This window comes from Nuphar pumila, chromosome 9 (assembly GCF_984573655.1).
Source record: "Nuphar pumila chromosome 9, dmNupPumi1.hap1.1, whole genome shotgun sequence".
Classification (NCBI taxonomy): Eukaryota; Viridiplantae; Streptophyta; class Magnoliopsida; order Nymphaeales; family Nymphaeaceae; genus Nuphar; species Nuphar pumila.
This window is the reverse complement of record NC_143257.1, coordinates 56,740,351-56,764,692: the sequence shown is the minus strand read 5'-3', so window position 1 is coordinate 56,764,692 and position 24,342 is coordinate 56,740,351. Positions and strand designations below refer to the sequence as shown.

Sequence of the window (24,342 nt, the reverse complement as noted above, 5' to 3'; positions counted from 1 at the left end):
TTTCCTAATAAAAGTGGGTAAAATGGTGATTTTTTGAAACTGACTCAGAGTTTGACTCTTACACTTACCTAATAGGGTTGGCACTACACGAGGAGGGTTATTTGAGCATGGATGAGGAAAATTTGGGGTGTTTACACACTGACTGCTTTGTCCAATGTTTCAATTTTGGACTTAGCCAAGAGTTCCTACAAGCACCAACAAGTACTGGACGATTTGCTTAGAAAAATTAAAGTCAAACCCAGTACCATGCCTGAAGACATGGCTCAAATTGTGAATTCAGCCATGACAAATGCACCAATCACCTTCTCGGATGAGGACCTTCCAAAGCCTCACTCCTTTCATAATAATGCCTTGTACATCATCATTCGAGTAAGAGGGTTGACAATACCCCATGTGCTGGTTGATGGAGGCAGCAACCTCAACATATGTCCTGAAATGACAATGAAGGCACTAGGGATTAAGGAGGAAGAGTACATTCCAGATCCTATCACTATATGTGGATTTGATAACCACGGTCAAACGGCTAAAGGCAAGATATTTCTGGAAGTGTTCATCAATTACTTAGTAAATTCCATCCTTTTTCATGTGGTCAATGTGCCACCCACCTACAATCTGCTGCTCGGAAGGACATGGATTCATAATGCAAATGCAGTACCTTCCACCCTTCACCAATGTGTAAAATGGTCCAAAGGTGGAATGATTACAACAGTATTGGGAGAAGACCCAGAAGAAAGGCTCCCGCAGCCCATAATCCCTCGACCGACATTCACATCAGACATCCCTAGCATCAGGGAAAGTGAAGAAATCAGTCTTGGAGAAAATCTAGAAATACTCCAGACATCAGATTCATCTCTGCACACCGTAGACATGACCCGTTGGAGAGGTCCTAAATTATTTAAGATTGGAGGTCGGATCAACTACAACACTCTCAAAGATCATCCATTGTTTCCGCAGTTCATGAAAGCAAGAAAGGGATTTGATTTACTTCTGAAGCATGGTTATCAACCCTTCAAAGGAATGGGTAAAAACGAAGACGGTCGCATCGAGCCAATGATTCAAAAGCATCATCCCCACAAAGCAGGACTAGGGTTTTCCGGTGAAGACTCACAAAAGAAGACTGTTTTTGTTAAGGGGGCACATTGAGAACCATTTGTTATTTCCTTTCTATTCTTTTCAAAATAAATGTCTCATTCTATCAATGTCTTTGATCAATTCAAAATCAATAAAAATTCAAGTTTCTTTGTCTATCTGGATGCCATCTATTTCCCTTCTCTATCTCCTAATTTTATAATTCCAATGTCATTTTATGTATGGTTCTTTTCAAATGTTGTTTGTCTTATGATGAGCAATTTTACCTGAACCAAATTTCTTATCCAAAATTTCAGAATGTCTTCCCGAACAATCTAGAAACTCGTTATCAATCCAAAGGCTTTCCAGAAATCGACAACAATTCACTGAGTCCAAGTGAGCACAGAATATGACAAGGTTGCAAAGCAGTCAGATGATTATGCAGAATTTGATCAGTCTCTTCAGGAATTACCAGAGTTCGCCTCAGCCCAGAAGCAGGATGAACCATTAGTTATAGTCCAAGATCCAACTGAAGATGTCAATATAGGTTTGGAAGACAATCCCAAGATTCTAAAGATCGGTATCAGTCTAAGTCTGGAAGAAAAGAAAAGACTCACTAATTTTCTCAAGCAACATAAAGAGGTGTTCGCATGGACATATCAAGATATGTTGTGCTTAGATCCCAAATTAGTCAAACATCATCTTGTTTTAAAGCCAGATGCAAAGCCAGTCAAGCAGAAGCTGGGGAAAATGGATCCCAGAATAGAACAACAAGTCAAAGAAGGACTCGAAGATTTGCTCAAAGCAGGGTTCATCCGAACTATTGACTACCCCGATTGGTTAGCCAATATTGTCATTGTTCCAAAGAAAAGTGGCAAAGTGAGGATTTGCATAGACTTCAGAGACCTCAACAAAGCAACTCCGAGAGATGATTATCCACTTCCAAGCATTGATCTTCTAATTGACAACATGGCAAGACATGCCATGTTCTCTTTTATGGATGAATATTTCGGCTATAATCAGATTAAGTTGGTGTAAACACCCCAAATTTTCACTCACCTCCCCGACATTTCCACCCAGCATCATCATTCACCTCTCCGGAAATCGCCGAAGGGCAAAATGGTCATTTTCTGAGCCCGGACCTTACAGAAGTCTAAATTGCATCTGCAACTCTCAAAATTTCTCTATTTTTACCTTAGATGTTCAAAATTCTACTCCTGACAGGAGACTGGAATCTCCAAAGCCCGGTTTAGGATTACATTTCGTAAGACATGTCATTGCATAACATTGCATGAACATTTCATATCATTGCACTGCACAGCATGTCATTTTGAGGTCCAGAACTCTTGATTTCAAAATTTTCAATCCAGATTTGAAGTTCAACTCTTTTTAAAATCAATTCCAAAACCCTAGGTCTTCAAAATTATCAATTCTTCCCATTTTACCCCCAAGACTCTGAATTTCAAAATATTTTATCAGGAAAACAATCTGGATAATTTTCAATAAATTTTATCTCAGATTTTGCCCTTTTGTCAAACTATTTCAACTATCATTCTTTTATAAAATCGCCCTACAGGGGCCAACTCTTTTCAAAAACTTATGTTTTACCAATTAGTCCAGATTTTTTTTTAAAATTCCAAAAAGAGGTTTTGTTGTCTTGTCCTTATTTCAATAAAGAAGCAATGTGGGACCCACACTGAGGTGGTGTCACATAGGCTTTTCTTTTGAAAAACCTGAAGTTTGAAAAACCCAAAAATATAGGAGCCTTGTCCCCTGGATTGGCGCCACTTGTCTTTTCTCTCTCCTCCCATTGCCCTGCCATGTGTCAGCGTGGGGTTCACCTAGGGGTGGCGCCACATGTCATTTTCTCTCTCCTTCCATCCTTCAACACGTGTCAGTGTGGGGCCACCTTAAGATGCCTCCACATGTCATTAGACATCCTCTTCATTCCATGCCATGTGTTAGTGTCCACCATCTTCACCCTGCGCCATGTGTCATTCCAAAGTCACCATGAGATGCCAAGTGTCATATGTTGTCCTGTTCAGAAAAAGTAAAGTTTGTCTCCCTTGAGGTGGCGCCAATGGAAGTGTGTCTCCTGCAGAGGACACGTGTCATTCTCTGCTCTTCCCATAAAAAGCAAATGCCACGTGTCATTCTCTACTCTTCTCAGAAAAAGCAAGTGACACATGTCATTCCCTGCTCTTCTCAGAAAAGCAAGTGACACGTGTCATCCTCTGCTTCTTTCAAAAAAAGCAGGATGACACATGTCTTCCCCTACTTTTCTCAGAAAAGTAGGTGACACATGTCATTTCTAGCTTCCTTCAGAAAAAGTAGAGGACACATGTCACTCTTGGCCTTCTTCAGAAAAAGCTACAATTCAAACAAGGTCTAGGTGGCGCAAATCCTGAACTTCACCTTTTCTATTTTGTCTGAGATGGTGCCACGTGTCCCTTTCCCTCCTTTTCCTCTCTCTTGCCACATGGCACTGTAGGAGCCACCCTGAGGTGGCGCCACATGGCCAGACCTCCCTGTATCAGAAAAAATAGAAATAGCTCCCCTCTCAGGTGGCGTCTTTTGCTTCTTCAGCTCCTGCCTCCTGACACATGTCAATGTGGAGCCACCCTGAGGTGGCGCCACATGTCAGTCTCTCCTTTCCTCTAGAAAAAGCAGAAATTTAAATTTCAAACTCTCTCTGAGGTGGCACCATTTGAAGAACCTCCTCCAGCAAGCTGACACTTGTCAGGTATGGAACCATCCTGGACTGCCACATGTTCAGATCTCCTTTCATCAGAAAAAGTAGAATTCAAACTCCTCTGAGGTGGCACCTTCTCAGCCCACTGCCCTGTACTTATGACATGTGTCAAGAGCTTCCAGAGGTGGCGCCACATGGCATGCTCTTGCTGTTTCCAATTTTCCACCTCAGAACCTATTTGAGGTGGCGCCATTCCAGAACCCCACTTGGCTCTATTTTGATATTTATTTTATATTTTTTAATAAAAGTAGCCCCTGAGGTGGCGCCATTTGAGAAGCTTCAGAAAAGCAAAGTTTGAATTTCAAACTCCAAGAGAGAACCTCCTGAGGTGGCGCAATTTGGGAGCCTCCTGTAGAGAAAATCAAGCAAACCCCAATTTTGAAAATTTTCAAATTCTGCTGAGGTGTCTCACCCACAAATTTCCCATTTTAATTTCTCAAAAAATCAAAATAACACACTCTGAGATGGCGCCACATGGAGGGCTCAGATTGAGCCTGTTTGAAATTCAAAATTTTCAGAAGAATGCTACAAGTACAGGAACTCACGCCCAGCTTAGAGGACTCCAATTTGAGACCCCAATTTTGATTTTGAACTTCAGCCTAGATCCCTATTGGAACTCAATTGTGTTCCTTGGAATTCACGCCCCCCTTGAGCTCAGTGGAGAAGGTGCAGTGAAGTACCTACATTGCTCGTGCAGTGGACAATTCGATTCAAGTGTGGGTCAATCTTGGTGAATCATCTGAAGCCCGGATCGAAGGACGAACGAAGCCATTGGTAGCCGTCCCTTTCAAGAGTTTCAAAGCTGCATAACGAAGCAAGGTGCACCTCTTTTCCTCTTGATTTCATAATATCATGATTTAATTCATGTGTCATTTGAAGAAAGAGCTCATCCGAGGAATGGATTGAGCTATTCTCATAAAACGACAAATATAAAAATATATAATTATACTTCCTTGATGATTTTTAGCATTCATGCATTTAGTTAAATTTAATTTATATTTTATTTCGTTAATTTAGCATGTTTTATAAGCTAATTAGGTTTAATTTGGTGTTTATTTCAATTCTGCTCAATTTCAGTAGTTCTCTGTTTTTGTCAATCAGTCCACACGTCATTTCATGCATTTATTTTTCATTAAAAATTCTAAAAAAATCATCAAAATGATAAGTCGGGTTTTGTTACCTGGGTTGAGTTTTAAAAACTCATTTCCAACTTATAAAATCGAGATCTCCCTCATGAAAGATCTGATTTTCAATCTGAAAGATGTTCTGAGCTAGGAAGGATGTCTAGTTTTTAACCTGATTTCCTCAGATTTTTATGATTTTTTTTAAAGCCTGACAAAAATCTGAAAGTGCGGGACACGTGTCAGAGCCTGATTTGGGCCTCTAAGACTTTGGATCAACTTAGGTCGACAAGTTATCTTTGGTTATTGATCCAAATCCAAATCTGTAAAATATGAATGTTATGTCCGAGATGTCCTCTGTTTGCATCTGAAAGCTGGTGATTTTTAGAACAGTTGTGATATCTGTTTCGGATTTTTCTTGTCAGTCTCCTGTTTTGTCACATTTGTATGTTCTGTTGATTTAGGCATGAAAAGTTATATTTTTATCTATGATTCTGTTGATCAAATGTTGAAGTCATGAACATGAAAGTTGTCCCTGTAGGTGTCGTGAGTAGCGCTTTTAAAAATCAGAAATTTCCATAGGTGTTTTCTATTTTTTTAGCATTTTATATTAGATTAGGTTGATTTTGCCTCCATCAGAACCGAATCCCTGTTACCGAACTCATCATAGTTCAAATCCCGAGGCTGTAAAAATCAAAAGTGTTCCATTTTAGGTCCTTTATCAGTCTGCAAAATATCAGAAGTTTTTATGGTGTAAATTTTGCATTATTATATTAAGCATTGCATTTGGTTCGGGTCCATAGGCGAAATCCACCCTTTTTAGGACTTTATTTAAAGTTTAGCATTCAAATCATATCATTTTGTGACTTTTAGCATTATAGGCTGTTTATCAGAGTAGGTAGATGCTTCATATCGAGTTTGGTGTAATTTAAAATTCATTTGAGGCTCGGTTTAGCCATATCATCAAAAAAGGGTGCCACGAGACCCGGATCGAAGCGAAAAACAAGCGAAATTCGTTATTTTGGATAAATTGCAAAGTGTCAAATTCTGATTTTACAGTCCTAATGTGTTTAGCAGCATGTCATCATGCCTCATACTGCATTTCATCATCATTTGATTCAATTTGAATTTCGAAATATCAATTTTACCAAATTTTCCTTCAAAAAACCCTGATTTTAAAGGTATAACTTTATAATTAGGGGTATTTTGGTCATTTTGACCACCATTTCGAATTTAAAACTATTTTCTACTGAATTTCTTGCATTTTCATTATTTCAAATATCAAGGAAGCATGAGAATAGGGTTTATTTCCAATTAAGTCTAATAAATTCGTAATATTATTGGAAAATCTTGGGAAAACCCACATATTTGAGCTAACCTTATTTCAAGTTTGGTAGGGATATTCAAAAGAAGAAGCTGAAGTCTGCCATTCCTTTTATTTCATTTATTTAGTGATGTAATAATGTAAATTTTGGAATAAGAGATTTAATTTTCTGCTTAGACTAGGATGCATATCATATAGTTTGAATTTATGCAATATCCTGTTTATGTGATTCATGCACATTATTTCAAAAACACTATGGATGTACACGAATGACACATGCACCAACTCTTAGGGAGTTGATGAACTCGGTGGAATCCATATTTATGGCCTTAGTCGGAATATGGACGAGACCCAGATCCATCATCTTTCTACCAGTCACATTGAGCCTACACTCTTAGGCTATCTTAAAATGCACATCATATTTCAAACTTTGCAAAGTATTGTGCATTAAATCAATTAAACTCTGAACATATTCATGGCCACAGTCAGAATATGTGAAGGATTTATTTTGACTTAATACACATTTTGCCAACAAAATCTTTTCAAAGTGCATTCATTCACTCATATCATTTGCATCATGAAATCATTGGTTTTCTCATGATTTTCTTAAGAAAATTTCATTCTCAAGAAATCGATTTCTCAAGAAACTCTGAGAATTTTTCAAAATCGGTTTTCCCAAGTCAAGTTTTTCCACAGTTTTCCCTGGAAAAGGTTATTTTTTCAAGATTTCTAAAAGAAGTTTCCAATCTTCCTCAAAGATCAAAATCGATTTCCAAGTATTTCAAGGGTAAGATTCCCAGGATTTCAATTTCCCAAGTTCAGTTTTTCTTCTCCAATGAGTTTTCCTATAAATTTTTCATCATTTTCCTAAGGAAATTCTCAAAGTCCGAGTTTTCTTGAGAAGTGTTTCCCTTTTCAAATGTTCACCTTTTTCTCAAGAATCACTTCTATTTTCCCAGGATTTTCAACTATTCATGATTTTCCCACATCTTTATGAACTTTCTCGTGATTTCAAAAACCCTTTTTTAAATGAGTTTCCTAAGAAATTGACCTTTTCCTTGAGAAATATCTTTCAACTCCAAAGGTTTTCTCAGCATACATCATGTTTTCCAACTTATATTTTCCAAAGTCTCATAGCACATGCCTGAATTCTTTGTGCATTTAGGATAGAACACAATTTCAATGATTTAACTAAGTCAAGCACAATTTTGGTCCTTGGTTCGATTACCCCTGTTAAAGGCGGCAGGAACGGTCGAACCTCGTACCGACAGGTCGAGCCCCATCCCATGGATTTTCCCGCAATTTTCAAAATGGAGGCGAGTATTTCAAAACAATTTCCAAAATTCGGTCAAGTTTGAAGCGTGAAAGTATTTCCCTCTCTCTTCCGCAAGGAAGGGAAGACGGGAAAAATTTTGCGATGATAACAGGTTTGGCGACCGAGATGGGACCTGTCCTTGTCTGATTAAAATCATGCTTGACTTAGTTCAATTATTGAAATTATGTTCACAAAATGTCAGCTCTTTTATTTTGATATCATGCGAACCTAGGAGTCTAGATTCTGACCTAGCTGACATTGACTGCATATAGCCTAGGCATGGTTTGGTAGGACCAGATTGAGGAGATATTTTCATACTCACATAGACTTAGGTCTAAATACGACTCTCCTCAATTTAGGATCTGAATGCAAACAATGTATGCTTCTTCAAAGTTTTCAAAATCTATCTCTCTAAGATTTAGAGCCCTCTATTTCTTGCATGTGATCATTTTTCCAAACCCCTTTACCTATCATTACCTGGTCTTCACGTTGCTGGGCTCTCTTCCAGAACCCTAGTTCGAGACAGAGCCTCACAACTGGGCCAATTATTTGGGTTAACACCCCTCTACCACGTACCGCGGGCCACAGTCCGAAGTATATCGGTAGGCGCTCAAGGATGTTGGAAAACCTTACCTTAGAACCGGAGTTGAAATTATATGCCACGTACCTCGGATTTCGATTCGGGTATATTGGCATAACTGGATTGGATAAAGATGATCTGAACCTAGAGTTAGGGTTAGGATCCTACATTTGTTTTCAAAATAATGCATCTAGAGTCAGCCTTTTAGGGAGTGTTGTATGTGCATAAATGTTTGTGCTGGATGTGATTGTCCGTATGTTACCTCTATTTTCTTATATTTTCCCAAAAATATTTTTCAAATTTCCATATTTCTCACCTTTTCCTTTATTTTCTCAAACCCTGGATGATTTTCCCAAATATCCAATTTCCTTCAAAACTCCAGGTGATTTTCCATTCTCCCGTTCTACTGGATCTCGAATTTTCAGCTGCATTTTCATCCTGCCTGCAATTTTTCAAAATCATATGTTTTCTCTCATTGAATTTTCAATCCTTTTGTCTATTTACAAAATTCTTCACCTTATTTTCCTCGTGCATACCTTGATTATTGCGAAAAAAATTGTTTACCCACTTGCCTTCTCCTTATTCTAAATTCGTTTGCGGATTGTTTTCCAAGAGATATCTCTTTCCTTCAAAATGGTGTTTTTCCTCGTGGTTGACGACCTCGCCTAGGTAACAAGGCACATTTTCTGTTGTTATTTCTCTTACAAAGAATGACAACACAATTGTCGTGATTTCAGCGGCGACTCCATCCCTAGTAATGGGATATTCTTCCAATTGTCTACCATATCGTCAATAATCATTTTTTTTCCCAATCCAAAGTTCCCTCAGAGTCTAATCAAGACTTCATCCTGCAGAGAGCATCCGCAACATTTGATGGTTTGAACAAGGTCAGGAAGAAGAACCACATCACCACAGTACTCCTCAGCCTCAGAAGAAGAGATGGGCTCCTCGTGACCCGTCAGAAGTCAAGAACATCAGCAAGAGGATGATGGCATAGATCCTCAGATGTACACGATGTTTTAGAAAATGATGAAGAGGATGATGAGTGAGCAGGCTGGCACCAGCTCAGACAAAAATCCATTCAGTCAGAAAATTAGAGATTGTGTGGCCAATAAATCAACCAAGGAGCATGTTCAAGATACTTCGGACGAAGAAGAATCAGCAGATGATACCGAGGAAGAATGCGAGATCATTCATGGAGCAACTCGCAAACCAAAGGGTCAAGCAATAGAAAAACCGCTTCAAGCACAGTTAAATGAAATGGCCAAGATAGTCAAAGATCTACAGGTTCGGGATAAAGGCAAGAAAGTCTTCACTAGCGAGGACTTCTATGATGGCCTCGAAGGGGATGAAGATCTGGAGAACCTTCCTCACAAGTTCATCAAATTTGATGGTTCTGGTGATCCCAAAGCCCACCTCGCCATGTTCTTCGCCGAATGCTCCAAATTCAAGAGAGGCAATAGGGACCTGTTTTCCTCGTAGCCTAGAAGGCACTGCCACCAAGTGGTACTCTGAGCATATCAATCCAATCGAGCTGCGAGAATTCGATAAGGTGGTCAACCTATTCATTGAGCGATTTCTGTTCAATACTGAAGCGCTCCCAATATTGAGCCATCTCTGCAATCTAAGGCAGAATGAAAATGAAAAGGCAAGGGACTTTATTCGCAGATGGAGAGAGACCTGCAACAAAATGAGGGATCCTATATCAGAGAGGCATGCTTTATCGCTGATCCTGAACAACTTCTCACAACCTTTGAGAAGTCTTATCTCCACCTCGCCTTCCAAGTCTTTCATAGAGCTTACTTAACGAGCCGAGTGGCTCGAGATGGGGTTGGAGAACGGTGTCTACGATGATATCACCCTCGTCAAGAACAATCTAGATCCAAAGAAAAAGGCAATTTCACCTCCTCCGCCAACATCAGTCGCAATGATAACAAAAGTAGTAAGGGCAACCATGCAGATCGAGAGGAAAGACAGAATAGCAAGCTATCTCAGCCCAACTTTCCACAAAAGGAAAAGATAAAGCGTGAAGGTTGGAGTAATGATCGTGTGTTCACTCCTCTCAAACAAACACTCGAAGAAGCCCTTGAATTCATGCTGACTAAGGGATTAGTGAAGCTCTCAAAGGCCACAACTCCTCCCACCATCATGGGAAGGTTCAAGAATCAGTTTTGCAAATTTCATCAGGCAGTGGGGCATGACATTGATCATTGTTTTGTCTTCAAAAATATTGTTCAGGATTGCATTGACAAGAGCCTCCTTGCTGAAGATGAAGAAGAAGACGAGATGGCCATCCTAACCAAGCCTTTCCCAGATCATTCAGAAAGTTGATAATGCCAAAGTTTCCTGCTTTCTTCCTTTCGTTTTGCCAGGCACCTCGTAGGGGCAAGTCCGCCCAGTTTTGCAACCTTTTGGTCGAGTGCTTATAAATATGCACTCTTTTTGTTATCAGTTCTGCTTATCAATAAAATGTCAATTTTCTTCATCCAATACTTCTTTCTTTTGCCCCATTAGGGCACCTGTTTTCGTTTTAAATAATCTTCTTTGCCCATTCTTTTCAAGATGAGGGGCAATCCCAACATCATTCATGAGAGAAATGAAATTACCTATGAGGGTTTTTAAAAATCATGAAAATTTTCTACAAACATCTTCGTTATGATCACCCAAAAGTTTAATATTTCGGTTCAATCTTTTTTAAAAATCAACCATCGCGGTGATCTTCTTTTCTTAAATTGGTTTCAAACCATTATCTTTAAAATCAACCCTTGTGTTGATTTTCTTTTCCAAAATTATTGTTAAACCAATTCATTTTCAAAATCAACCCTCATGATGATCTCTCTTCAAAATCAACCCTCGTGTTGATTCCCCTTTCAAAGATCAGCTCCCACGCTGATCATTCTTCAAAATCAACCTTGCAGTTGATTTTCTTCCCAAAATGATTTCTCACTTTCAAAATAACATTTTCCTTTTACTTTAAAAGATCTCATGTGCAAGTACTTTCTTCATGTCAAAGGGATAATATAATTTTGTTTCCTTTCCTCGATTTTTAAGCATCAATAAAATTTTCCAATAGTTTGGCACCGTTTTATTTTTGTCTCTTTCCTTTTCACAAATATGTCTCTTGTAAGAAACGATCTTGAGAACGTCTCTCAATCAAGAAGCATGTCACCTTATTCCTCGATTATCCTTCTTTGTATTCAAAATCTTCCTCCCTAGTTACACTGGGGCATTTTTTTTGAAAAATCTATCTTTACCTCAAAACATCCTGTATGCAGGCAGGATAAACCAATCTCTCATTTTGCATGTATATGCACCCACTTGCATTAATTTTGCATTCATTTACATTTCATGTGCATTTGCATTTCATTTTGCATCAATTCTGCATCCATTTTTTCCCCCTTCAGGTTAAGGGATAAACCTGAATCATTTTCCATGATTTTCCAATTTCTATTCATATCCCCGTTCAGGATAAGGGGTTAATCCTGAAAATCAGACCACATACATCTAAATATGATGGTCTTTTTCATTGCAAGTCAAATAATCCAGTCCGCGAACTGGCCATTCTCAAAACTTTCAATCTCAGCTCTCGCACTATCGATTTTCAAAAATTCAATCTTTTGAATAAAGATTTTCCTTTGAGATTCGAGCCCTGACTCGAACTTCCCAGCTTTCCTTTGAAGATTTGAGTTTTAACTCAAGTTTTCTTTCCTTCAAGACCTAAACTTTCTACTTACCTTTTGAGATTCGAGCCCTGACTCGAACTTTCCTGCTGTCCTCCGAAGATTTGAGTTTTAACTCGAGTCTTCTTTCCTTCAAAATCTAAACTTTTCAGTTTCCTTTTGAGATTCGAGCCCTGACTCGAACTTTCCTGCTTTCCTTCGAAGATTTGAGTTTTAAACTCAAGTTTTCTTTCCTTCAGGATCTAAACTTTCCAGTTTCCTTTGGAGATTCGAGCCCGACTCGAACTTTCTAACTTTCCTCCGAATATTTGAGTTTTGACTCAAAAATCTGAATAGGCCTAGTTTTTCCTTTTAAGATTTGGGTTTCGACCCGAACTTTATCTCCTTAGAAACCAAACTTCCTAGCTTTTCTTCGAAGGCTCGAGTTTTGACTCGAATCTTCCAACTTTCCTTGTAAAACCTGAGTCCTGACTTGGATGGTATTTCAATACCAGCTTTTGAGTTAGGCTTACCTTCAAAATCCAGCATTATGCCAGGACTTACCTTCAAAATTCCAACTTCGTATTGGATTTACCTTCGAAATTGAGTACCATCGTCAGGGATGTGTCAACTCGAATGTCAAGCGATCTCTTTTACTAAGGATTTCAAGAACACTTTGTAAATTTGTCAATCAATTACTTATTGATTTCAGAATTTTATTGCATAAAGTTTTACCTCAGTTTACCTTCAGTATTACTTCCAAAAAGGCAAAGCTTTTGTGAAGAAGGATTCAAAATCCAAATTCTTTCTATTGGCCAACCAAAAGGATGAAGGATAAATCCTCGATATGGCCAAAAAAGAAGATTCAATATTTTGCAAAGCCATAAATGATTGATATTGATCGCAGTCAATAGCACATCTCTAAAGATTATTCTTATAAAGACGAGGCAGTGAAAATATCCTGAGCGCTAGAAAAAGAGAGAATTCACCCAAGCCCTGTCTCCTCAAAATCACCTAAGCTGCAATTAAATATCCGCAAAAGGGATCTCTCACTTGTCGTCAAAATGAAGGCGAATTAAGCGAGTAGACCCCCGGGGCCAAAGAAGATTTGAAACATCTCCAAGATGACGGAGTTTGTGACGGATCCTTCTAGGGAAAGTCCAAAGCACTGTCGAGATGAAGGCAGATGCGATGAACCTACCAACAATCCCTAAAAGATATTTAATTTCAGCTATCCTTCAAAAATCTCCAGCCAATAAGCCAATACCGTCAAAGAAGGATCGAAACATCTCCAACTTGACGGAGTTTGTGACGTACCCTTCCCAAAAGAGAGCAAGAGAGGAAAAAGAAAGAGAGAAAAAGTCAGGACATCTCCAAAATGAAGGAGAATGCAACCAAAACCCAAAAGAGTGCAGAAAGATTATCATGAGAGAAGCTCTTAGGATGTCAAACTGCCAAATCTATCAAGAATCCTCTTTAATCTTGTGAAATTCTATTATCAATATTCTCTCATCAATTGCTTTCATAATATCAAATTCTCTTGTTCATATCAAGGAAATTGATAATTTCTTTGAATAAGGTCAATCGCGAGCAATTTGGATCCCAAATCTTGATTCTATGAAGTCAATCCTTTTTTAAGGTAATACTTCAGGTAGAAAAGAAGGAATATTTTCACAACAATAAGCATCATTTTCAATTACTTTGAATCAACAACAAATTTTCAACATTTTGATAATATTTTCTAGCTATCCTGACGTTAAATGAGAGCTTGAGGTCCATATTGATGCATCTTGACCCCTTCGAGAGATTTTCCTTTGTCATCTTTCACATTGTTGAAAGATTAATCTTATCTTCGAAAGGATATCCTTTATTATCTTTCACGTTGTTGAAAGATTAGCCTTCTCTCCGAATGGATTGCCTTTATCATCTTTCGCGTTGTCGAAAGAATCGCCTTATTCCTTCGGATTGCCTTTGTCATCTTTCGCGTTGTCGAAAGAATCGCCTTGATCCTTTGATTTGCCTTTGTCATCTTTCGCGTTGTCGAAAGAATCGCCTTACTCCTTCGGATTGCCTTTGTGATCTTTCGCGTTGTCGAAAGAATCGCCTTATTCCATTGGATCGCCTTATCATCTTTCGCGTTGTCGAAAGAATCGCCTTGTTCCTTTGGATTGCCTTTGTCATCTTTCGCATTGTCGAAAGAATCGCCTTACTCCTTCGGATTGCCTTTGTCATCTTTCGCGTTGTCGAAAGAATCGCCTTATTCCATTGGATCGCCTTATCATCTTTCGCGTTGTCGAAAGAATCGCCTTGTTCCTTTGGATTGCCCTTGTCATCTTTCGCATTGTCGAAAGAATCGCCTTACTCCTTTGGATCACCTTTGTCATCTTTCACGGTGCCGAAAGAATCGCCTTATTCCTTTGGATTGCCTTTATCATCTTTCGCGTTGTTGAAAGAATCGCCTTATTTCTTTGGATTGCCTTTGTCATCTTTCGCGTTGTCGAAAGAATAGCCTTGTTCCTTTGGATCGCCAGCGTTCATCTTTCGCATTGCCGAAAGAGTTGCCTTATTCTTCGTTAAAAAAATTGCCTTATTCATCTTTTGCGTTGTCAAAAGAGTTACCTTACTCTTCTCTGAAAGAGTTTGCCTTGTCTGTCTTTCGCATTGCCGAAAGAGTTATCTCGTCAAAAGATTTCCATATCCATCTTTCGCATTGTCGAAAGAGTCGTCTTAGTCCTTACCTTATTCATATTTCACATTGATAAATTTTTTTTTTCACCGGATCGTCTTGATCATCTTACAATATTGCCTCTTACAATTCCATTTCCATCGCCTTGTTCATCTTCAAGAAAAGTTGTCTTATTCACCTTCCAATATTCCATTTTCCACCCGATCAGGATAAGGGTACAAACCTGAGCCTCATTCATTGAGGTATTCCATTTTCCACCCAATCAGGATAAGGGTACAAACCTGAGCCTCCTTTGATGAGGTATTCCATTTTCCACCCGATCAGGATAAGGGTACAAACCTGAGCCTCATTCATTGAGGTATTACATTTTCCGCCCAATCAGGATAAGGGTACAAACCTGAGCCTCATTGGATGAGGTACTCTATTTTTCGCCCGATCAGGTTAAGGGTACAAACCTGAGTCTCATTTCGATGAGATACTCCATTCCCCAATTAGGTTAAGGGTTAAAACCTGAGCTTCGTTCCATGCGAGGTATTTCTGTCCCATCCAGGTTAAGGGCAAAACCTGAACTTCGCCATCAAAGAGTGAATCTTTCCTCTTCATTCTCCACTTCATATCTACCATCTTTTTTGGGCTAATTTCTTCATACCCAGTCAGATCCTTCTAACTGGGGCATTTTTTTTATAGCCCAAATTTGGTGTGTTTTTCTTTGCCACTAAGCTCGGCCACGAGCCGACTTAGTAGCAAAGAGGGGCATCTGTAAACACCCCAAATTTTCACTCACCTCCCCGACATTTCCACTCAGCATCATCATTCACCTCTCCGGAAATCGTCGAAGGGCAAAATGGTCATTTTCTGAGCCCAAACCTTACAGAAGTCTAAATTGCATCTGCAACTCTCAAAATTTCTCTATTTTTAGCTCAGATGTTCAAAATTCTACTTCTGACAGAAGATGAGAATCTCCAAAGCCCGGTTTAGGATTACATTTCGTAAGACATGTCATTGCATAACATTGCATGAACATTTCATATCATTGCACTGCACAACATGTCATTTTGAGGTCTAGAACTCTTGATTTCAAAATTTTCAATCCAGATTTGAATTTCAACTCTTTTTAAAATCAATTCCAAAACCATGGGTCTTCAAAATTATCAATTCTTCCCATTTTACCCCCAGGACTCTGAATTTCAAAATATTTTATCAGGAAAAAATCTGGATAATTTTCAATAAATTTTATCTCAGATTTTGCCCTTTTGTCAAACTATTTCAACTATCATTCTTTTACAAAATCGCCCTACAGGGGTCAACTCTTTTCAAAAACTTCTGTTTTATCAATTAGTCCAGATTTTATGAAAATTCCAAAAAGAGGTTTTGTTGTCTTGTCCTTATTTCAATAAAGAAGCAATGTGGGATCCACACTGAGGTGGTGTCACACAGGCTTTTCTTTTGAAAAACCTAAACTTTGAAAAACCCAAAAATATAGGAGCCTTGTTCCCTGGATTGGCGCCACTTGTCTTTTCTCTCTCCTCCCATTGCCCTGCCATGTGTCAGCGTGGGGTTCACCTAGGGGTGGCGCCACATGTCATTTTCTCTCTCCTTCCATCCTTCGACACGTGTCAGTGTGGGGCCACCTTAAGATGCCGCCACATGTCATTAGACATCCTCTTCATTCCATGCCACGTGTTAGTGTCCACCATCTTCACCCTGCACCATGTGTCATTCCAAAGTCACCATGAGATGCCAAGTGTTATATGTTGTCCTGTTCAGAAAAAGTAAAGTTTGTCTCCCCTGAGGTGGCGCCAATGGAAGTGTGTCTCCTACAGAGGACACGTGTCATTCTCTGCTCTTCCCAGAAAAAGCAAATGCCACGTGTCATTCTCTGCTCTTCTCAGAAAAAGCAAGTGACACATGTCACTCCCTGCTCTTCTCAGAAAAAGCAAGTGACACATGTCATTCCCTGCTCTTCTCAGAAAAAGCAAGTGACACGTGTCATCCTCTGCTTCTTTCAGAAAAAGCAGGATGACACATGTTTTCCCCTACTTTTCTCAGAAAAGTAGGTGACACATGTCATTTCTAGCTTCCTTCAGAAAAAGTAGAGGACACATGTCACTCTTGGCCTTCTTCAGAAAAAGCTACAATTCAAACAAGGTCTAGGTGGCGCAAATCCTGAACTTCACCTTTTGTATTTTGTCTGAGATGGTGCCACGTGTCCCTTTCCCTCCTTTTCCTCCCTCTTGCCACATGGCACTGTAGGAGCCACACTGAGGTGGCACCACATGGCCAGACCTCCCTGTATCAGAAAAAGTAGAAACAACTCCCTTCTTAGGTGGCGTCTTCTACTTCTTCAGCTCCTGCCTCCAGACACATGTCAATGTGGAGCCACCCTGAGGTGGCGCCACATGTCAGTCTCTCCTTTCCTCTAGAAAAAGCAGAAATTTAAATTTCAAACTCTCTCTGAGGTGGCACCATCTGAAGAACCTCCTCCAGCAAGCTGACACTTGTCAGGTATGGAACCATCCTGGACTGCCACATGTCCAGATCTCCTTTCATCAGAAAAAGTAGAATTCAAACTCCTCTGAGGTGGCACCTTCTCAGCCCACTGCCCTGTACTTATGACATGTGTCAAGAGCTTTCAGAGGTGGCGCCACATGGCATGCTCTTGCTGTTTCCAACTTTCCACCTCAGAACCTATTTGAGGTGGCGCCATTCCAGAACCCCACTTGGCTCTATTTTGATATTTATTTTATATTTTTTAATAAAAGTAGCCCTTGAGGTGGCACCATTTGAGAAGCTTCAAAAAAGCAAAGTTTGAATTTCAAACTCCAAGAGAGCACCTCCTAAGGTGGCGCAATTTGGGAGCCTCCTGTAGAGAAAATCAAGCAAACCCCAATTTTGAAAATTTTCAAATTCTGCTGAGGTGTCTCACCCACAAATTTCCCATTTTATTTTCTCAAAAAATCAAAATAGCACCCCCTGAGATGGCGCCACATGGAGGGCTCAGATTGAGCCTGTTTGAAATTCAAAATTTTCAGAAGAATGCTACAAGTACAGGGACTCACGCCCAGCTTAGAGGACTCCAATTTGAGACTCCAATTTTGATTTTGAACTTCAGCCTAGATCCCTTTTAGAACTCAATTGTGTTCCTTGGAATTCATGCCCCCCTTGGGCTCAGTGGAGAAGGTGCAGTGAAGTACCTACATTGCTCGTGCAGTGGCCAATTCGATTCAAGTGTGGGTCGATCTTGATGAATCATCCGAAGCCCGGATCGAAGGACGAACAAAGCCATTGGTAGCCGTCTCTTTCAAGAGTTTCAAAGCTGCATAACGAAGCAAGGTGCACCTCTTTTCCTCTTGATTTCATAATATCATGATTTGATTCATGTGTCGTTTGAAGAAAGAGCTCATCCGAGGAATGGATTGAGCTTTTCTCATAAAACGACAAATATAAAAATATATAATTATACTTTCTTGATGATTTTTAGCATTCATGCATTTATTTGAATTTAATTTATATTTTATTTCGTTAATTTAGCATGTTTTATAAGTTAATTAGGCTTAATTTGGTTTTTATTCCAATTCTGCTCAATTTTAGTAGTTCTCTATTTTTGTCAGTCAGTCCACACATCATTTCATGCATTTATTTTTCATTAACAATTCTATAAAAATCATGGAATGCGCCCTTAGGTGTCTCTAGAAATGTGCCAAAAATTTGGAAGGATTTGAATTTTTTACTGTGGTAAACCGTCAAAATGATAAGTCGGGTTGTGTTACCCGGGATGCGGTTTAAAAACTCATTTCTGACTTATAAAATTGAGATCTCTCTCATGGGAGATCCGATTTTCAATCCAAAAGATGTTCTGAGCTCGAGAGGATGTATAGCTTGTAACCTGATTTTTTCAGATTTTTATGATTTTTTTAATGTCTGACAAAAATCCGAGAGTGCGGGACACGTGTCAGAGCCTGATTTGGGCCTCTGAGACTTTGGATCGACTTAAGTTGATGGGTTCTCTTTGGGTATTGATCCAAATCCAAATCTGTAAAAAGTGAATGTTATGTCCGAGATGTCTTCTATTTGTATCTGAAAGCTGGTGATTTTTAGAACAGTTGTGATATCTGTTTCGGATTTGTCTTGTCAGTCTCTTGTTTTGTCACATTTGTATGTTCTGTTGATTTAGTCATGAAAAGTTATATATGTATCTGTGTTTCTGTTGATCAAATGCCAAAGTCATGAACATAAAAGTTGTCCCTGTAGGTGTCGTGAGTAGCTTTGTTAAATATCATAAATTTCCATGGGTGTTTCTAATTTTTTTAGCATTTTATATTAGATTAGGTTGATTTTGCCTCCATCAGAACCGAATCCCCGTTACCGAACTCATCATAGTTCAAATCCCAAGGCTGTAAAAACCAAAAGTGTTCCATTTTGGGTCCTTTAGCAGTCTGCAAAATATCAGAAGTTTTTATGGTGTAAATTTTGTATTATCATATTAAGCATTGCATTTGGTTCGGGTCCACAGGCGAAATCCACCCTTTTTAGGACTTTCTTTAAAGTTTAGCATTCAAATCATATCATTTCGTGAGTTTTAGCATTCTAGGCTGTGTATCAGAGTAGGTAGATGCTTCATACCGAATTTGGTGTAATTTGAAATTCATTTGAAGCTCGGTTTAGCCATATCATCAAAAAAGGGCCCTGCGGGACCCGAATCCAAGCGAAAAACAAGCGAAATTCGTTATTTTGGATAAATTGCAAAGTGTCAAATTCTGAGTTTACTGTGCTAATGTGTTTAGCAGCATGTCATTATGCCTCATACTGCATTTCATCATCATTTGATTCAATTTGAATTTCGAAATATCAATTTTACCAAATTTTCCTTCAAAAAACCCTGATTTTAAAGGTATAACTTTATAATTAGGGGTATTTTGGTCATTTTGACCACCATTTCGAATTTCAAACTATTTTCTACTGAATTTCTTGCATTTTCATTATTTCAAATATCAAGGAAGCATGAGAATAGGGTTTATATCCAATTAAGTCCAATAAATTCGTAATATTATTGGAAAATCTTGGGAAAACCCACATATTTGAGCTAACCTTATTTCAAGTTTGGCAAAGATATTCAAAAGAAGAAGCTGAAGTCTGCCATTCCTTTTATTTCATTTATTTAGTGATATAATAATGTAAATTTTGGAATAAGAGATTTAATTTTCTGCTTAGACTAGGATGCATATCATATAGTTTGAATTTATGCAATATCCTGTTTATGTGATTCATGCACATTATTTCAAAAACACTATGGATGTACACGAATGGGACGTGCACCAACTCTTAGGGAGTTGATGAACTCTGCGGAATCCATATTTACGGCCCTAGTCGGAATATGGACGAGACCCAGATCCATCATCTTTCTACCAGTCACATTGAGCCTACACTCTTAGGCTATCTTAAAATGCACATCATATTTCAAACTTTGCAAAGTATTGTGCATTAAATCAATTAAACTCTGACATATTCATGGCCACAGTCAGAATATGTGAAGGATTTATTTTGACTTAATACACATTTTTCCAACAAAATATTTTCAAAGTGCATTCATTCACTCATATCATTTGCATCATGAAATCATTGGTTTTCTCATGATTTTCTTAAGAAAATTTCATTCTCAAGAAATCGATTTCTCAAGAAACTCTGAGAATTTTTTAAAATCGGTTTTCCCAAGTCAAGTTTTTCCACAGTTTTCCCTGGAAAAGGTTATTTTTTCAAGATTTCCAAAAGAAGTTTTCAATCTTCCTCAAAGATCAAAATCGATTTCCAAGTATTTCAAGGGTAAGATTCCCAGGATTTCAATTGCTCAAGTTCAGTTTTTCTTCTCCAATGAGTTTTCCTATAAATTTTTCATCATTTTCCTAAGGAAATTCTCAAAGTCCGAGTTTTCCTGAGAAGTGTTTCCCTTTTCAAATGTTCACCTTTTTCTCAAGAATTACTTCTATTTTCCCAGGATTTTCAACTATTCATGATTTTCCCACATCTTTATAAACTTTCTCGTGATTTCCAAAACCCTTTTTTATATGAGTTTCCTAAGAAATTGACCTTTTCCCTAAGAAATATCTTTCAACTTCAAAGGTTTTCTGAACATACATCATGTTTTCCAACTTATATTTTCCAAAGTCTCATAGCACATGCCTGAATTCTCTGTGCATTTAGGATAGAACACAATTTCAATGATTTAACTAAGTCAAGCACAATTTTGCTCCTTGGTTCGATTACCCCTGTTAAAGGCGGCAGGAACGGTCGAACCTCGTACCGACAGGTCGAGCCCCATCCCATGGATTTTCCCGCAATTTTCAAAACGGAGGTGAGTATTTCAAAACAATTTCCAAAATTCGGTCAAGTTTGAAGCACAAAAGTATTTCCCTCTCTCTTCCGCAAGGAAGGAAAGACGGGAAAAATTTTGTGACGATAACAGTTGGCCGCCCGCGATCAATTAAAAACTTCTTTTACTACGCCTTGAGGCACTTTTTGTTATACCGTTATGCCTTTCGGACTCAAGAATGCTGGAGCAACATATCAACGAGCAATGGCCGTCATTTTTCACGACCAGATGCGCAAAATCATGGATGCGTATATTGATGATATCCTCATGAAATCTAAAGAGGAAGATGATCACATCGAAGCTCTTGATTAAGTGTTTAAACAACTCGTTCTTTATAAGTTAAGACTTAACCCCCAAAAGGGTGTTTTTGGAGTTGAATCAGGCAAACTGTTGGGTTTTCTGGTCAGCAAAAAGAGAATTGAAGTTGACACAACCAAAGCAAAGGCTATCATTGATATGCCACCCCCAACAAATCTCAAAGAATTGCGTAGCCTTCAGGGACACATGCAATCAATCCGGCGATTTATTTCCAACTTGGCAATGAGATGCGAGCCTTTCAATCACTTGCTCAGAAAAGGAGTGAAGTTCAAATGGGGACCAGAATGTCAGCAATCGTTTGATCAGAACAAAAAGTATATTCTCAATCCTTTCATCCTGAAGCCACCAGAATTAGGAAAACCTCTTTTACTATACATCTCAGTCAATCAAGTCGCATGCGGGGGATTCTTGGCGCAGTATAAAGAAGGTAGCTTGATAGAGCATGCCATTTATTATGTGAGTAAGACTTTCATAGACTACGAAAAGAAATACTCCCAAATAGAGAAGTCCTGCCTAGCTCTGGTATGGATGTGTCAGAAGCTAAGACACTATCTGCTAACATCTGAAGTCAAAATCTTGTCTAAACTCAATCCTCTCAAGTACATCCTAGAGTAACCTTTTCTCAGTGGACGAGTCACCAAATGGCAAGTTTTACTGATGCAATATGACTTAGAATATGTCTCCCAGCAATCAATCAAAGGTCAAGCAATTGCAGATCAATTGGCAGATTTTCCTTTGGCAGAAGAAGTGAAAGCCGAAGATGACTTCCCTGATGAGCAAATATGCAATATACAGCAATCTCCAATCTGGAATTTATTTTTCGACAGTTCCAAGAATATGGCTGGAATAGGCATTGGGATCGTATTAATCACTCCTAAGAAAGAGATGATTCCATTTTCTCTCAAGCTAGATTTCCAATGCACCCACAACATGGCTGAGTACGAAGCTCTGATACAAGGTCTAAAGATTCTACTAGACTTCAATGTTAAGAGAGTGCATGCTTACGACAACTCATTACTTATTGTCAATCAAGTCCGAGCCGAATGACAAGTGAAAGATCGGAAGCTATTTCCTTATCATAAGATCGTTTCAACTCTTGTCAGCAAGTTTGAAGAATTTCAGCTCTTTCACATCAAGAGAGATTTCAATCAAGTAGTTGATAGCCTCGCCAACCTAGGCTCCATTATGGCATTCAAGAACAGAGAATCTTGTCGCTCTTTTGAAATTGGAAGACTTGACCAACATGCCTTCCTTCCAACAGAACAAATAAACCAAGCTGAACAAAAGAAGAAGCCTTGGTATTACAATATAAAAAACTACATAAAAATCAGTGAATTTTCTCCAGAACTCTCAAAGAAAGAGCAGCGAGCAATCCAGTGTATGTCTACCAGATATTTCATTCTGGCAAATGTCTTCTATCGTCGTGGATTCAGTTCTGAGTATTCAAGATGTTTAAACGAAGACGAAGCCAAGGAAGTCGTGCGAGAAGTGCACTAAGGCATTTATGGTGGCGACGTCGGCTACCAAACCCTTGTCAAGCAAATCATCAGAGCAAGTTACTATTGGAAGACTATGCAGCAAGACTGTTACCATTTTGTGAAGAAATGTATCCAATGTCAGATACATGCACCTTCTATTCATGCTCCAGCAACTTATTTGCAATCTGTTGTATCTCCATGGCCGTTCTCTATGTGGGCCTTTGATGTCGTAGGTCCCATTACTTCTTCTGCTTCAAATGGCCACAAATACTTTCTTGCCGCAACAGAATATTTCACCAAGTGGGTAGAAGCTATCACCCTCTGCACAGTAGAAGGCCGACACGTGGTCTCTTTTATTCACAAGAGCATCCTTTGCCGTTTCGGCATCCCACATGACATTGTGTCAGATAATGGCAGTCATTTCAGGAATGAAAGAATAAAAACCTTCTGCTCGAAGTTCAAAATCCATCATCATTTTTCTGCTCCATATTATCCTCAAGGGAATGGTCAGGCAGAAGCTACCAACAAGATTCTAATCCGTATCTTGGAGCGAACTATAGAAACAGGTTGTGATTGGCATGAAAAGATCCACGATGCACTATGGGCCTACCAGACCACCATTCGCACTCCAACAAATGCTACTCCATCAAAATTGGTCTATGGAACAGAAGTAGTATTACCTCTGCATGTTCAGAAACCCGCTTTGAAATTTGCATCACTTCTAGAACTACCTCTTGATCAATACCAGCAACAGTGATCAATTCAGCTAGACTTGCTCGATGAGAGAAGGCTAAAGGCAGCAGAGCATGCTCAATCCTATCGCCAGAGAATAGCCAGGAAGTATGCGAAGTCTGTCATCAAAAGGAGATTCAAAGTCAATGATTTAGTACTTTGATCCACAACCTATCTCAAGCATCATTCTGGTGGCAAATGATCGGCAAATTGGGAAGGTCCCTATGTCGTCAAAGAAGCATTACCTGGCAACTCATATCGGCTCATTAATGCCGATGAGGTAGAATTACCAGATCCCATTAATGCTCGACACTTGAAAAAATTCTATACTTAAAGCATCTATTCTTCTTTTGTTATCTTCCTATTTCCTTCAATAAGGATCAAACTTTCTCTTCCCAGTTACACTGGGGCATTTTTAAAATTTTGTTCTGTATGTAGGCAGGATAAACAAATCTCTCATTTTACACACTTGTGCACCCATGTGCATCAATTTGCATTCAACTGCATTAATATCAATTGGTCAGTATTGGGGTTTCAACAAACAATCCCATCACAATTCCTAATTGTCATTTAAAATTGAAGGACAGTCATTAGCACTGAACCAAAATTCAATGCTCGAACTGGTATTATTTCAAAAACCAGTGCTCAAACTGGTATATTTTCAAAAATCCAGTGCTCAGACTAGTATATTTTCAAAGATCCAGTGCTCGAACTAGTATTATTTCAAAATCCAGTGCTCGGACTGGTATATTTTCCAAAAATCCAGTGCTCGAACTGGTACATTTTTAAAACCCAGTGCTCGAACTGGTATATTTTCAAAGATCCAGTGCTCGAACTGGTATTATTTCAAAATCTAGTGCTCGAACTGGTATATTTTCTAAAAATCTAGTGCTTGAACTGGTACATTTTCAAAACCCAGTGCTGGGACTAGTACATTTTCAA

General features: G+C 38.9%; 1 pseudogene; it reads left to right on the top strand.

The window, feature by feature from the left end:
• The first annotated feature begins 441 nt into the window (after positions 1-441).
• The window catches only part of LOC149828599 (putative sugar phosphate/phosphate translocator At1g48230 pseudogene), a 30,458-nt pseudogene continuing 6,557 nt past the window's right edge, over positions 442-24,342 (top strand).